General features: G+C 37.7%; 1 protein-coding gene across 8 annotated transcripts in view; it reads right to left on the bottom strand.

Annotated features, from left to right (window-relative positions):
- lrfn1 (leucine rich repeat and fibronectin type III domain containing 1) overlaps positions 1 to 17,087 on the bottom strand; it is a 173,479-nt gene that overhangs the window by 31,054 nt on the left and 125,338 nt on the right. For 6 of the 8 annotated variants that reach the window (XM_028464813.1, XM_028464814.1, XM_028464816.1 and 3 more), the window contains one exon: positions 3,858 to 3,945. The exons of the other annotated variants lie outside the window; for them this stretch is intronic. The gene's annotated coding sequence lies outside the window, so the exon portion shown is untranslated. The remainder of the gene's footprint in view (positions 1 to 3,857; positions 3,946 to 17,087) is intronic. 8 annotated transcript variants of the gene reach the window in all.

The following is a 17,087-nucleotide window of genomic DNA, read 5'->3' as shown; positions in this document are numbered from 1 at the left end:
AAGTCAAGCTATGCTCAAAAAGGCAGATGTAAAGAATGTGTGTGAGACTAATTCAATGCACAAAGTGCTTCTTATTAAGCGAGAAAAAGTGGAGTCATTACATTTGAAATTAACGTACCAGGGGGATTACTTTTTAAGGGGGCACCGGATGTCTCAGGGTGTGAAAAAATATGCAAATTTAAATATGGTGCACGACTGCTGCAGACACTGCTTGTTAGGCATACGATGAGAGGGAGGGGAAACACTGAGGGGAACAGCAGCTACCTTCAATTCTGTAACACAAGCTGGCTAATTAGCATTGCCCTGCCATTCCCTTTGAACCGAAGGAGGACAAGTGGGAGCCATCATATTTCTTTGTTCTCAGCACTCTGCAATTTCCCCCTGACCACAGAAACCACAGGGACTCTGAGCACAGAGGGCAAAGGGTAGGCTGAGTGACCTCCATACACAACACTTCTCTTTTTCCTAAACTCCACTGAAAAATGGCTGCGATCTTAACCTCAAAACTCCTTCCTCAGCAAATATCTCAGTCACTACATCAGATACTGTGGAGTAATGACATATTCGGGATGCAAACCTAACTCTGAGTATACTAAACAGATGCTAAAGGGAATAAAGGTACCAACTGTGCGTCAGTTGCAGACAATTATTCTTGGCTGACTACCCTCGGAAGACACAGCACAGATCATTAACTCAATCCTCACGCGAGCTCTCCACTTTTAATTAATAGTTTAATACTATATAATATGCAACTGAAAGCTAAAACTCTGTTTATGTACTGTTGTAACAGTCCTAATCATGTATTATATACATTTTCTGGTTAGTATAGTTAGTGAGTCAATTCATTGCTCTGTCCATATAGAACCGTTTATATTCCCCACGTGAGTCGTCATGTCATTGGAAGTATGTCGTAAAGTTGGGTGAATTACAGCAAGAAGTAATTTGATGGATAGCATAGTGCTACAATGCCTTTGTCTGATTGGGTATGGGTTTGAAACCTATTCTCAAATATTTGTGGGATTTCTCAGGACCTAATTCTGTTTATTTAAGTCCCAAAATTAAGACTGACTCATGGGACAAGAACAGAAAAACTACTTTTTTAAAGCAAAAACAATTGGAATATTAAGTGGAATCTAAAATCCAATCTTGTGTGAATAAATGAAACCTTAACAAAATAGGCTTATCAGTTTTACATTTTAGGTTTTATATGTAAATACTTTTTTGAGACTAGAAGTCGTATTTCACTCAAGCACACTCAACAACATTCCCTTGTAGTTACGCTTCATGGCTGAAAAGATAATCCCTTTGAACAAAACACAATTTTATTCAAATGTCCTCCAACTGCTCAGCATCAATCTCCGGTCATCTTATTTCTTTTTAATTTTTATATCAAGTATATCAAGTATCAACTTAAAGTCAGGTAATTTTATGTATATGGAATTCAGATTGTTTCTCTGTTGCTGTCATGCTTGAATTTAAATGCAGAGCCTGGATGCCACGGTGCTGGAACTTTCTTTTATATTGGCTTATTTTTTGTTACTGTCATTGCCAAACATCTCGAAACAGTTACACAAACATAATGCTTGTAAATTACTTTTGCACAAATACAGCTCATTATCTACTGAGGAGAGCATTTGAGGTATGGGGATTGGTGAAAATACTAAAATTCTTGTTCAGAACAGTTCAACCTAAAACCTGGTGAAATGCATTATTCCTGTTGAGTGTGTGAGCAAATGAGACCAGTCTATGGAAACCAGTGGATGCTAAGCCAGGTTTTTCTCAAGCAGAAATGGCCGACTTTGGTCCTGTTTTAATCAAATACGTCAAAATTGTTGAATTCTAATGACTTAGGTTTAGTCATGAGGTCTATAACAGTTATAGTCTATAGTTTTAGTCAAACTTCAAGACATTAAGATTTGAGTCGACTAAAACAGATAAAGATATAGTCGACTAAAACTTTAAATTTCATTTGATCAAATTTTGTCTAATGTGACAAAATTATAGTTTCATTTTTATTATTTGAAAAAAAACCCTATTTGGTGTAATTTTTCATTAACTTCTTTCGAAAAAAATAATAAATTGCCATAGTCTTGTTATTGTCATGAAAAACTATGACAAAAAAATTTTGTCGACAAAATTAACACGGCTGACCACCTCTGATTTACGGTGTTTGTGCAAATACAATAATGCCAAATACGGCCTTAAACTTTCTAAAAATGCAACATATTTTTACGCAATTTATTGTTTAGATACATTCATGTCTGTATATTAAATACTTATGATATTTTTCAAATGTGTGTTAAACAAAAGCTGACATTTCATTGCGAGAGACCTGCTTCATGCACAATAAACACTCAACAGACAAGATTTATGTTTAGGTCAGAAAAACTCAACCCAGTTTGAAAACATGGTGCATTGAACGTAACTTTTAAATTTAGTTTATCTAGCATTCTATTTTCAAAAATAAAATAATTCACCCAACAATATTGACTGTTTGAGTCAGTGTTCAGCCTCGAATGCTAACAACGATAGAATCAGGATTAAGAATAAGGACAATATTGACGTGTCATTAATTATATTAGTAGAAATGGCTTGGATTTACATGGTGCTTTCTTTTTGAGGATGAAGCTCAAAGCGCTGACATAAATCATTATTTATTCACTGTAGAGTCACACTGGTGAAGGTAAGCCACATAATTAGCCACAGCAGGCAGTTGAAGGGATGTGTTGCTGGCCCTATACAAACACCACCGAGTTCATTCATGCATTCACCATTTTACAGAGCTACGCAGGCCTGGGATGGAGTGAAATTCAAAGCTAATTGGACCACCAGCTTGTCATGCTCTTTAGGGACATTCACTTTGAGTTCAGTGGTTTCCAAAGTGTGCAGTGCAGCCCATTTAACAACATCACTGAGATTTTTTTTTATCATACTGGCTATTTTACTGTGCTTTTTTTTGAAGCAGCGGTTTTAAGTATTTAGTCTTTATTATAGCTGCGTTTCCAGTAGTTGGTTTAAATCAGTGGTACAAGAACTTTAGTATTATTTGTGTCATAGTATATAGTCATCTTAAACATGTAAATCCTTGTTTTAATCAGAAATAAAATGGGTTAAAAGTGACCGAAAATGGTGGAAAACGTTGTGAAATGGGATTTTAAAAACCACAGAAATTGGTTAAAAGTTGCAAATTAAAGTGGCCAAAAAACGGACATAAAAAGTGGGAAAAATTGTTGAAATTGTCAACATTGGCTTAAAAGTGGCAGAAAAAAGTAGAACAATTAGTTTACACTGGCAAATAATAGTCATGACAAATGGTGATTGTGATTTGATTGGCAAAAAAAAGCATGAAATATCATGAAAGGAGGTCAAAAGTTACAATAATGGGTCAACATAAGTGACATTACATGGGAAAAGTGATGACAATGTCTTGAAAGTCAAAAAATGCGCAGAAAAGGCATTGAAATTTGATGAAGAAGTGGCAGAAATGGATTAAAAGGAGAAAAATGTGAAATAAAAAGTTGTCAAAATAGGTTAAAATATGGCAACTTTGGTTTAGTTGCAGAAAAAGGGTCAAAATAAGCAAAAATGGGCTCAAATTGTTCAGGAAATATTCTTAGTTTCTTGAAGGCATCTGGGGACGCCCTCCCAGTGTCTCACAACCCCAAATGTGGTCTTGACCCCAAGGTTGAGAACCTGTGGTTTAAGAAATGGTGTGAGAAATAATTTGCAATGATACTAATAAAATCCCAAGCATGCAGACAACATGTAAACAACTGAATTTTTAGGCAGGACCAAAGCTGAGCATCTCCGTTTTGCAGCTTTAAAAGAGTGAGTTTGAAACAAAAGAGCGGACTGACCAGATATTAAGCCCCGGATTCCATCACATGGTACACTTTGGCTGCCTGTCCAGCTGATGATAAGAGTCACGGCTCAGTGAAAAAACCCCTGGAGGACAAAAACATATTTAGGTGATTTATGTCAATAATTGTACAATGCATCCAACATGAATCAGCATAGATTACTAAAGCTTTTGTCACAAAAGTCATGTTTTACTCATTTTTATGCAGTTTCTAAACATTATTCTGTTGTAGTGAGGCACATTTCTCATCACACTGGAGAAGCTGTCCTAATCTCATTGAGTGAGCTCGCTCCATTTTCACTTGGCAGCTTTGGGTGTGATAGGAACCACTGATCTGATTACAAAACAACAGGAAACAGGCACAAGCTGCAGGAGCAGCACCAGAAAAACATAGTTGGTGTGACAGTGTCTAAGAAAGTGTGACCTGTCATTAATATTTCACTGCATCATTGTAGCTATAAGGAGAACAAAGTGTTTAGGGAAGCGTAATGAAAAATTTATCACATTTTGACACTGCTTTGTAAGTTGTGGGAAACCAAATAAAAGAACGTGTGAAGCTTCTGCTTGAGATGTGATTTACAGACTGAAATAAATTTGATTAACGTGTCCGAATAATTACTTAAACACTTAAACATGAGGTTATTGCCATTATGTGCAGTGTCTAATAAAGATAAATGACAATGAGGCTTAGCAACTCATTTACCACGCCTTATTTTTTAGTGCAAAGTCTTTCTGTCTCTCAAGGTCACAAGCCTTCATTTTCTTGGTGTTCCTCAAAAATTGGAAACAAGCTACATAGCATGTCAGAGATCTGCTTTAGTGCAGCAGCATGCAAATTCCCCATGAGGGATTCTAATGTCACCTGCATTTGTTAGCAGAGCGCATTCATGCAAAAACATTTAAAAATAAATAAAACACATTGCTCCACTCAGGGTTTTACCTTCTGGCAATACAAAATGTTCATTTGTATTCAGAAAGTGACTTTAAACTTGTCACCTCCTGGTATTCATCCAGCCAATGAAGTATTTATGGTCTAAGCCTTTGCTTCTTGATACATCATTTCAATCTCACTTCCATTCTAGTTCATCTTTACTTGGCACTGTCATGTCAGGGTTTAAGGGAAGAAGAGAAGAATTAAAGTAGGAGGACTTGCTGTCACTGACTAAACCATCTATAATTTCGTGGGACTGTTTGCTTGTGCAGGAGGTGACAGAAAGGAACACCAACCCAGCTCTTCCACCTCTCACAACACACACACACACACACACACAGACAGTCACAGAAAGCTGCCAAAAGTTTTGTTTCACCGATGATTTTTCAGCGTAATCATCGTCAAATCATTACCTGGCCCAGCATCAGCTGTGAGCTGTCTGCTGTCGAGACATGCTGGAACCTAATTAATCCAGGAATGGGTTTTTTTTCCTTCACTGTATCAAATGTATCCTTCACTGCTGCTTCTAAATCTTCCCTCCCAGCCACACGGTTTCACTCATCTCTATCTTTTTCAGTTTTTCTCCAGGCCTCGATATGAAACTAAACGACACACACACACACACAGACCTCACAAAAATCCTTGTGTGCCAGACGGATTTAGCCCAAGGATAAACTCTATCAAGTCACTATCCATTGCTGTGAGTCCCTTATATGTGAGAGTTGCAGTTGTTGGAAGGAGGTCGTCACTCTCATGTGTCAGCTTTGCTACATAGGTGTCTAACCTCCTGGCGCTCATATTTTTTAACTCACCCATGCTGAGAAAGTAGAATGTGAGCCACTTTAAAAAATTAAACACAAAGGGCCAGTACTATGAAGCTGGATTTTCTCTTATCGCACTAACTTCCGGGATTTATTCAATGGGTCCTGTATTACAACGCTGGCTATTGTCTTACCGGGCTAAATCACCATGGCAACATGGAAACACCTAACCTGGTCGGGAGAAGGTTTAGTGCTGGATAAGATTGGAGCGAGTACAAAAGTCCCGCCTCCTGACCAATCAGTTCTCTTGGAAAATGACCTGTCCATTTTTAGTAGATCCAGGTTGGTGCAGATCAGACAGCTGTGTTTAGGAAAGAAAGATTATTAATGGATAAATGCAATCTTTTCATTAATTGATGACATCCTTTAGAAAAGATATAGATTTGCATCTGATGGACTGATTTACAGTCAGCTGATGAAGCCTGTGTCAGGCACTCTGCGTGTCGCGGATGGATTAAGTCGTTTATTCATACATTCATACTGACAGCATAAGCAGGAACATACTACAGTGAAACAATTCACTCTCATCCCATTGTGTGTGTGATAAATTGAGGAGGACTACCTGAATAGAAACATGCCTGTGCTGTAATGAAGGGAAACTGATCAGAGCGCTGTCTGTTTATCATCCCATGGATTATTATTGTACAATCTCACGCTTTTACTTGTGTTGCCTGCTTCCTGCCTGCATTACTTCCTTCTTGCTTTTTTTGCAGCAACAGTGTTGTTTTTGGTCTGAATTATGGCTTCTAAATCTTCCTATTTTTAATGAATTATTCCTCAATTGTGACGTAAGTTGCTCTACACAGTTTCTCCGTGTTTGTGATTGGTCTGACAATACAATCTCAACCGATTTCACTCAGAGTGGCTGAAATCACCTTTCTTAGGTGAACATGTTGATATCCACCTTTGTAGTACAGATAATCTGTGACAGAGAATGTTTGGTTAGGTGAAGCCCACTGAAGGAGAGATATCCGGGATATACTTATCCAGCTTCGTAGTACAGGCCCATAAAATACAAAGTTGTCTCTTTTGTAAGGAAAGAAGAGCACTAAGAGAGTGCAAACCTCGGCTAAGTGCCAAATATTGTTTTTTCCAGATATTGACAGCTATCTGGAACAGTGATCCTGATCATGATATTATGATCATTCACACTTTAAAGGCAGTAGGTAAAAAATGTATAGGCACACCAATTTTTTTTTTTGAAATCGCAAGCAAATGCACAATTTTGCCAAAGACGAGATTTCAATTTTCAAACTCAAAATTTATTTTATTACTTTTTTAGGGTTTCGTTGATTTCTTTTACTGTGTTATTTTAAGTTTATGCGGACATCTGAGGCATAAGCTTTTAGGCTGTGGATGAATACAAATCATCATCATGCATTGGTTAGGCTAGTTAATGAGAATTTTATCCAGACCTTAGCCCAAGTCTGTTCCTATACGGCAACGCTGTTCATTGCCTCCTTTATTCTCTTCCACGCAACATTTTTATGAGCTTTAATTCCTGTTTTTACACGTTCAAACAACACGTCTTTGTTTTGCTTTACCTCAGACGTGAAGATGCTAATTTTCATCTCGTAAAAGTTTATTTTCTTGCCAGTGCTTGTTTGACCTGAATATTTGAGGGCGTATTATTTTAATGACGATCAAATTCAGCCACCGCATTTATTAACACCCAATCATTCGTACGCTGGGATTGTCAGATATGAATGTTTCATAAATCACACATGTGTCCTGTCGTATGAGTAAGTTAAATTTTCAATCATTTTCCTGTAAAATTGATAAATGAGGACCCTTGAGCTTCAGCCTGGTGGTATAAATGTGTAAAATAGTGGAAGCTTTTTCTAATTTTTTTTTTTAGATCTGCCAAATAATTAGCAAGAGATTAGCAAAGGAAGGGGGTGTGATTTCATGAGATTGTTGGAATCCGCTTTGAAATAACTAGAACATTCAGGGAAAGCAGTCACCAATGATTTATTTAAAGAAAATGTCATTTCTCACTGATGAGTGCGATTCTTACCTTTTCTTTCACACATCTTGGCTTAAAAGCAAACCAAGGGAATACTGTAGCAGCAACTACCTTGAAGGATTTCATTACCTGAGATCTTGCTGACCTTCAGCAATGACAGAATAATGCCACCTAAAAGCTTCCATTGGGTATAGATTGCAATAAATGCTTTCATATTGAAGGCAGCTGCTTTTGTTTGTGCCCTAGCTGCTTCTTCGATAACAGCAGAAGTGATGACCATTAGTGAACTCACTGGCGGGTAAACAACGAGCCGGAGCCTCTAATAGGCTGCAGCAGGATCGGAAATGAATTCCTCCATGGCCATGTAAGGAGGTTTTGTGTGTATTTAATACCAGCTTAATTGTTTTTAAATTGCCTGACTAGTGCAATGCTTTTCGATAGAGGTGAAGAACATTTCCTCCTTCAAAAAGCAGCGATCACAGTACCCGAGATAAAGGCAAGTAATAAAGCTGCAGCAGCTGTAAACGTGCTTATTTCAGAGCGCTCGATGTCATCATGACTCAGCAGTGGACCTGGAAAGCCAACCTTTTTTTTTTTTTTTAGGAACAGGGATTCTGTTGAGAGAGGTGTCGAACCTCTCAATAACTCCCATAACCGCCAGGTCAAACTCATTCTTGGCAAAATCCTGGAAACCCAACACCATCGAACTGCTTTTCCTGCTCCTCTGGCTTTACATTCATTTACTGCTTGTGCCACAGTTATGATTAATGACTTGATTTATACACAGGATCATGTACGCTCTATAACAAGGTGTCAATCAAAGCGCTGTCCATGGTTTTTGTGTGAGTGTTTTCAGCAAGGACATTGCCACAGTAAATGACATTGCATTGCAACACCAAAGCCCTATGAACACTGAGCATAATGGAGTCACTAATTTCAGGCTTCGTGTGTTGTTTTGTAGCTAGATGTAACACCGTCAACTGGGGACAAAACCACAAAAGTGAGGCGATCGCTGAGAACGAGCAGCTGTTTTTTTCCTGAGCCGTGTCCGCTCATCTCATACACCATCAGACCTTAATGGATGCCACCCTCCCTGTGGCCTGGCAAGAGCCGCCAAAGATCTCTGCTTTAAATGAGACGGAACAGTCTCAGGGAAAGATTCTTGACGGAGGGGTTTGATTCAATAATTAGCTTTTTATTAGTTCTACAAACCTTTACCATTAAGGGTCATGAAAAGATTAATTGTGTATACAGGAGCACTTCCCAGCAAATCAATACTCATGATGCCAGTGGAGTTTTAGGGCAAGATACTGAGCAAAGGCTAGAGAAAGAAGGAGAAAGAAGGAGGGCAGAAGGCATCGTATAAAAGTCCCAGCTTAATTATAATTAAGGCAGTTATGCATCTTAGTTATAGAACATTACACAAAGATCATGGATCAGACGTGAAGGTCCTTGCTAAAGGCGAGAAAATCGTTCAAAAGGACATTACTCTTTAACATTAGCACAGGTCAAGCTAAAGGTCAGAACGCTGGAGAATCAATTATCCAACTCTCAAGAACAAATTGCAAAGTTTTCTCTCTACACTGGGAGATGTTTAATCTCCTTTTTATAGATCAGTTTACCTTACATTGGGCAGAATGGTCATTTGCAGGTTGTTCCCAAAGCTTGAACTTTAGACCAGACATAGGAAATAGAGGCCCAAAAGAAAAACCCACAAAATGTCCTCAAAATCACGCAAAATGACTCAACAAAACATACACACAAAATTGCAACAAAATATACTAAAGAACAACAAAAATACACAAAATGGCTACCAAAACACATAATTTGAATCAACCATACAAGACGACTACAAAAATAATAGAAAAATAAACAAAATGACAACAAAAATACATTGAAAAAAAGTAACAACAGAAATCTGCAAAATGACTATGAAAACTACTTTACACCGATCTGATCGGCTATATCGGATCAGCCGCTATTTTGTATGTTATTCAATTAATGTGATCAACTGTAATGTCTTAATTAGCCGATCCGATCAATTAATTCATTGTCGTGATGAAACTTTCTGTAGATGCTGCCATTGCGTTGTTTTTTCCGTCTCATTTACACTGAAGAGTTGTTTGCTCTACGTGACACGGCTTTATTCCACTCACATTTGTGCAGTAAGGTTAAAACTTATGAGCAAACGGCAAAAATGTCTCTCGGTTGGAGGGAAGCGGCTAAGCACCGGAACTCTTCCCCAATCTACTGGCTCTGAAAGCGGGGGCAGCGTCTGCTGTTAGTGCCTGTGTTTGGGTGTTTGTATGTGCGTGCTTGTTTTGTATATTTGCTTATTATGCATGTTAAAACGGAGAGTCTTAGAGCGGAGCGATGTACTCCCATTTACTTTCGCTTTCATACCGAACACTTCTGGATGATGGTGGACACAGGAGTGTGTGTGTGTGCCTTTGTGTATGCCCGCCTACCTCTACTGTGCAACTGTGAATAGAGACTAGAAGCAACAGCAGGATTTGCGATGCCACAGTCAGGAAATATGTTTTTGCTCTTAATGCTCACGCTAATGGAGGCTTCACGTAGTTCCAGTGTGGTCTGCCTTAGGAGCTTCATTTCCCACTCTCTGTAGTTGCTTCACAGCAGTCATTGAGTATGACACGGGACTCCCGTTTAATTCAACAGCTGCAACGTTTATTTTGCCAATCACTCAAAAACGGCATACAGGTTATAATCGATCTGCTTCGGTCATACACGCTCCCTCACTCCGCACACTGGTTGAGCGACAAGCACATTCATTCGCAGTTAAAGGGCCACACACACACACACACACACACACTCTGACAACAAATGTTATGTTCATGTCCTGCATGGAAATGCTCTTCCACTTCCTCACAATCACAAGGTGTTTAGGTCCCGAAAAATGGTACTGTTTGATTTTCCGTGATTCTGTATCAGGTAGTAATTGCCTAAAAAAAAAAACCTGAATTCATGTGATTGGTGATCAGCCAAAAAAATCCTGATCGTGTAAAGCCTAATAAAAACAATTGAAAAAAACACAGAATGACTCCAAAAACACACAAAACAACAAACAAAATGACAGAAAAATCTACAAAATGACAACAAAACTACACCATCTTACTCAAGCATGCGTAACGACTACAAAAATACCGAAAAATATACAAAATGACAACAAAAACCAACAGAAGTAATGAAAAACGCAGGTTGGTCATTATTCTTAAATGCTGACAATCACATTTTTGTGGCCCCTCACTGTGTAAAAATTGCCCATCACTGTTTTAGACATTCTGGTGGGTCAAATGAGTGTTCACATGTCCGCTCCTATTTGTCAGATGGGGGTGGGGTTTGGGGGTGACATACGTCCCAATGACCAAAACAATCTTAGGAGAACGGTCATAATATTCTGGCTGTATTGTTCTACATTAGTGTTAATTTAATTAGAACATGATTGACCTAGTTTCCCAGGTGAAGCCCGCCTGCTGGTGTTTCTCATCATCTTGCAAGCTTTTTATCAAATCAATTGAACTCGATGATGACAAATCCGCATCCCGTTCAGCACTGATCGTGCAGCCTTATCAATCACGTCTAAACCAGCTACAGATGTTTCCCTGGAGAACTTCCTGCTGTTGCCAGACATACACTCCAAATATTCATCAAAATTACAAACATAACATCACCTCCTTGAGAAACTTTTTTTCTCATTCATAACTGCACAATTATGAAAAAGAATAACACACACAATCATATGGTGGGAAAGAAAATACCAAGTTATAGTGGTGAAGTCATGAAGAACATTTTTTCCTACGTTTTATATGAATCGAGACTGTGCAGGGCAAGAAAAACGGCGATGTTGAATTGATTCTTTAAAACTAGACAGTGGGTTTGAGACAAAGTAAACACAGCCCAAGAAGACTTACAATGGTCAATAAAACCAATAGTAGAAGGTGTAAGCGACGCCATCATTTTCATCTTTTTAAAACTGCAGTGCCATCGGCTCAGAACTGGCAGAACTCCAAAGTGTTCAGGCGTGATGTAGTTTTTATGGAAGAACAAAGCCAAAAAGCCAAAATCCTTTCAGTGAAAACAAAACCAAATGGCTAGATAATGCAGAAAAACAAAGGAAGCCCAGGGCTGAAACTGGGCAACAGGTGTTCTGAGCTGATGAGACAAAATGTGAAATAATTGGCTCCAGCAAAATGCTTGAGAGACACGATTTCAGGAAGCGAAGACTTTCTCCAGGCAACCGTGAAACAAAGAGGAGATTCCTTGTATGTTGGGGGTTGGCTGAGAACTTAGGAATCGCACAAAGTTGGTAAATACGTGAAGATAGTTATACACCATCCAGCTCTGTCTGGGGAAGTCTCTGATTGGCTTTAAATATATTCAGCAAAAAGAACAAAAAAAAAACCCAACCCCAAACCTATAGTTATCATTGAGAACAGTCTTCAGCATACAGAAGGACTACATGCAGTTATCAACATCAAGTCTGTGTGAAGAGAATGAAGTGTTGCTCATAGCCAACATTAACATAATATAAGTCCCACATGAGTTCCTTTAAAATGTTTGCAAGTGTATGTAAAAGATGATGTTTGCACGGAAACGCGAGAAAAGAACACCTCTTAATGAATTCATCTGTTTGTTAAAATGTGTGCTACATACACAAACACCTTTCTAGGGGAGAAGTCATTTTATACGAAGAATATGTTTCTATTGTTAATACAAATAATTTTTACTGTATATCATGCAAAAACAACTATAGTATTATGACTCCCCCCGTTCCATTCCGAGAGCAATAATAAAAAAAAGTGCAGTGCAATTTAGAATAAAACCAAGACCAACATTAGAATTACGCTTTTAATTGTCGACAAGCTGCTAAGAAGAGATGTCAATGTTATTATTCTGTTATAAAAACAGCTTTGAGTTGAATTTGGCTGCAGTTTCAGTATAAAAGTCTGAGGAACGGCTGGACTTCTTGGATACTTTGGACGTATGTTCAGCCAAAAAATCTTGTACAATATTGTAGTGGCTCAAACCTCAAACACCCTAATATGATTTGAATCCCAAACAACTAGCAAATGATTATTAATGATAGCCAATATGAAGATATAGTTTTTTCTTAACCACACAAGCCAGCAAGTCATTAAGCTTTTCATTCATTCATTTTCTAACTCGTTTGCTCCAGTTCAGGGTCGGGTGGGTGTGCTGGTGCCTCTCTCAAAATACACTAAATGGGGGTTACACCCCAGACAGGGCACCCATCCACATGCCGGTAAGGCTTTGAGCGTGGTTAATGCTAGAGCATTAGAACATCACAATGTAATTTACCTATTTTTGCTGCTATATAAGGAATATTCTTGATTGATGTATATAAATGTAATTTAGCCACATTTTCATTCTAATAATACTGTTCAACAGTAGAAAACAGTTTGGTATTCAACTTTAATCAAGATTATTTATTTTTCTTGTTGTCTTTTCCACAATTTTTTATTCTTCCTCATTATTATTGCTATTACTGTTACAAAAATATTATGTGTGTATAACAGTTATCAATATTGCAGTATTTCTATTATTATTATTATTATTATTATTATTATTATTATTATTATTATTATAGCTGAGCTGAGGCAATCTGAGGCAGACGTAGCTGCCAATGTGCCCTTCCCACCCACGCTAAAAAAAAAAAAAAAGAAAAAAATTAAAACACTTTCATCAAAAACAACGTGGGTGAGATTTCCTGCTCAAGAACACAACGACAATGACTGGAATGGAGCAGGATTCAAACCAAACACTTTAGTTATTTGCTTCCTAAGCTGCTGCTGCATCATTCTTGGTGCTTGTCAGGGAGGTCTGAGGGCTTTTAAAGGCCACCAGCTCTAGATCTTACAGAGGAAAAGGAAAAAAAAAACAAATAGTTTAAGATTTTTCTGTGTCTAGAGCACATGTGTCAAACTCAAGGCCCGGGGGCCAAATCCGGCCCTTTACAGCATCCAATTCACTCCAAAGACAAAAGTAAAATTACAGAGAAAACATTAATAATTGTGTACATTACCAGAAAATCCAGTTATAGATATTTAAAATTCACCAATTTAATGAAACTCGCAGTTTCCTTTGTTTATATTATTTTTAATTGCAAATTGTAGAAATAAGTCTTAATATTTCCACAAATTTAGCAATTCAGCTGCTAATGAAAACTAGAGCACAGCGATGTTAAAATTGTTCATTTTTTCCCCGCCTAATATTTGCGGCCGACTTGAGATCAAACTGGTCCGTATTTGGCCCCTGAACTAGACTGACAGCCCTGGTCAGATTTTGGCCACCAGAGCTTGAACCAATGAGGAAGAGACATTTGGCCTCATCGTTTTTATTTTATTTATTATTCTTATTATTATTATTTTTTTTTAGAAGTATAGCAGTTGCACCAGTGTTTTTCAACCTTGGGGTCATAACCCAATTTGGGGTTGCCTGGAATTTTAATGGGGTAGCCTGAAATGTCTCGTAATTGATTAAGAAAATGTATTATTGATTAAAAAATGTTTCTTGATTATTATTAAATTCATATCATTTAGAATAATTAAGAAAAAAAAATATGTATATATATATATATATATATTTTTTAAATTAAATACAACACAATTTGTATTCTATACTTTCTCTTTCTCAAATATAAACCAAGTTCAAATAAAATCTAGTATAAAAATGCCTGAGCTGGCACAATTTGCCACTAATTCTGTATTTGTAACAGTATTTGGGGTTGGGAATCACTGAGTTACAATAAACCAAAATTGGATCTAGACAACAAGTGCATCTCTATTTTCCAAATGTAATGTCTTTGCTCATTAGATACAAAGCACACATTTGAATAAAGCGTGCTAGTCAATGTGCAATATCAAACCGATTTATTTTTAAGTATTGGCCATAACTTTAAATACATTCACATTTCTCCACCAACTATTCCTATAGTATGGTTTTGGAGCTACATCTTTTGCCTAGCTGTCCATAATCTTACAAATCACAGCAAACATCCGATTGAAAGAAGTATTTAATGAGGAGAAATGATACAGATCTAGAACCTTGTTCAAAAAGCTCTTTGCTGTTACTGTGTGCATATTTTACAAGTCTATCATTAGTCAGCAGTGTCATTTCAGTAATGGTGACACTTGGTTCACTCTGTGCACTCATAACAAGGAGAGACAGGTGCGATACACTAAATGAAGGTTTTACAACCACCACTGCTCCGTTGAGCTTTATCCTAAAGATGCAAATCAGCTTCATGCAAACCAAATGATTTCATGGTTCACTGCCTGTTACATTAGCATACGGTCTGTAGTCTCAGTGGAAGAGCGAGAATCTTTGAACAATTTCCCCACCATACATTTTCTAATTGCATTATTTAGTGCATACGTACATGCTTTGCTACCATATTCCCGTTTTATTGGAATTTTCGTGTGTGTTTTTTCCAACTTAATGCCATCAATTTGTAGTATGTGGAGGAGACATGGTCCTCTGTTCACAAATTCAAGCTTGAAGATTACAACGGCTTAGTATGACAAGTATTAGCATATCCTGTTACTTGGAAGCCTCTAAGCTGAGCAGCGAGAGAGCTATAGCGCTGCCTTTAGCTGGTTGGAAATTGGTACAGTTAATTGAATAATCCAACCGAAAGGTCTCCCAATATAATAGTGACACCTTCACTCCACAATCTCCTAGAAATGAAGGAGGAGGAGGAGGAAAAATGCTGTTCCTATTTTAGCCACCCTCTCTCCAATAAGGCGGGAGAGCAAGACCATCCTACAGAGCCCCCAAGCACTAGAATAATTTGCTAAATTAATGTGGCAAGTTCTCTGTAAACAAAAGCAGGGACTAGCTATGAATCATGCTTGCTCACCAGATATGTTTCCGTATTTATCATCTGCAAATAATGTCAGAGTTGGGCCCAAGAAGCCGTCAGAGCTGTCACATTGACAGGTTGTGGAGGTGGTGCGGCAGCAGTTATCAACAAAACATTTTTTTTTTTTAAATAGATAAATAAAAGGTGCTCTTCACTTCCTTTTCCATCCTGAAATCCAAATTATAAACACTAGGGCTTACGCATTTTCTGTTTTGAATATGTTGCCAAGTGTTACAGGATCTGTCTATCAAGACAAGAGTAAAGGAAAGGAAGGCAAAACGGAGAGAAATTGCATGATGGAATTGTCTCCAGTATGTCAAACTGCACAGGCTTCCTCAGGAGGCTCTGATTTCACTGACTGCAAATCAGAAAAAAGTCATTTGTCCTATTGGTTTCCCCATCACATTAATTAAATCAACAAGACAACGGTGAATGAACGGAATACGCAGAGGCGGAGATGTATTTCTGCAAGTCATTTCCCTCCAATTCCATGTAAACATGTATTGAATGTGAATGTAAACTACAATATCTGCATTTCCTAAAGAAAATTGAACACTGCATTAGACTAGTGTTAGCTAGCATTAACATTAGCCTAGTATTAAACGAGCATTAACATTAGCCCAGCATTAACATTAGCATTAACCTAGCATTAGCATAATATTAGCTTTACCCTAGCATTAACACTAACCTAGCAATAGCATGATCTAACATTAGCATTTGCCTTGCATTAATATTAGCCTAGCATTAGCCATCAGACAGCTGAATATTTTAAAAGGTGAATGGTTGAAATCCGTTGAGAGCTGAAAAACATTTGTGACTAGTCTAACGTCCTACTCAATACCTATCAATTGATCCTTTTCGTTGATTCAGGCTGTATCTGAACAAGTGAATGCAATTTCATTTAAATTCCTCACAAAATCAATGACGTCACAGCTAAATAGGTTAAGATTAGCATTACAAACAAGAATTAGTAACCATCCATTAATCTTCTATACCGGCTTTAACCTGTACAGATCCCACCTCAGCTTCATTCATTTAGACATTTGGAAGGGAAGAACCCAACCTTACACAGGCGTCAAACTTGCCACTTTGCATTTGTTGAAAATTGCCATATGGGTGGATAGTGACCAGATCAGATCAAGTAGGACAAAGGGGTGAACAGTTTTCCCCCATGAGAACAAGGCTAGATCTATCACACAACTTCAAAAATTGTCTTTCATTTCAACTTGATTCAAAATGGGATATCTAAAGGTTTACAGTTTATTTATTTCAGATGTGCACTCTTCTCGATAATCTTCTCCCCCAGGAAAAACCAAACTCAACAAAGCCAAAACCTATAAATCATACAATCTTGTCCAGTCAAGCAAATCTGAAACTGGTTCAACTTCAATGCAATTCAACTTTATTTATATACCGCAAATTACAACAATAGTCATCTTGTAGCACTTATTAAAATATCAAATTCTTAAGAAAAAACCCAACAAATCCACAGTTGGATGTGTTTCAATTACATTAATACTATTGTTCAATTTCATCACCCTGATTGAATCACTTTTAGATTGAACCAGGGACCTCTTCGTGTGGAGTTTAGAGGTTCTCCTTGTGTT

This window comes from Gouania willdenowi, chromosome 13 (assembly GCF_900634775.1).
Source record: "Gouania willdenowi chromosome 13, fGouWil2.1, whole genome shotgun sequence".
Lineage (NCBI taxonomy): Eukaryota > Metazoa > Chordata > Actinopteri > Blenniiformes > Gobiesocidae > Gouania > Gouania willdenowi.
The sequence above is the reverse complement of the archived record's forward strand: the minus strand, read 5'-3'. Positions and strand labels throughout refer to the sequence as shown.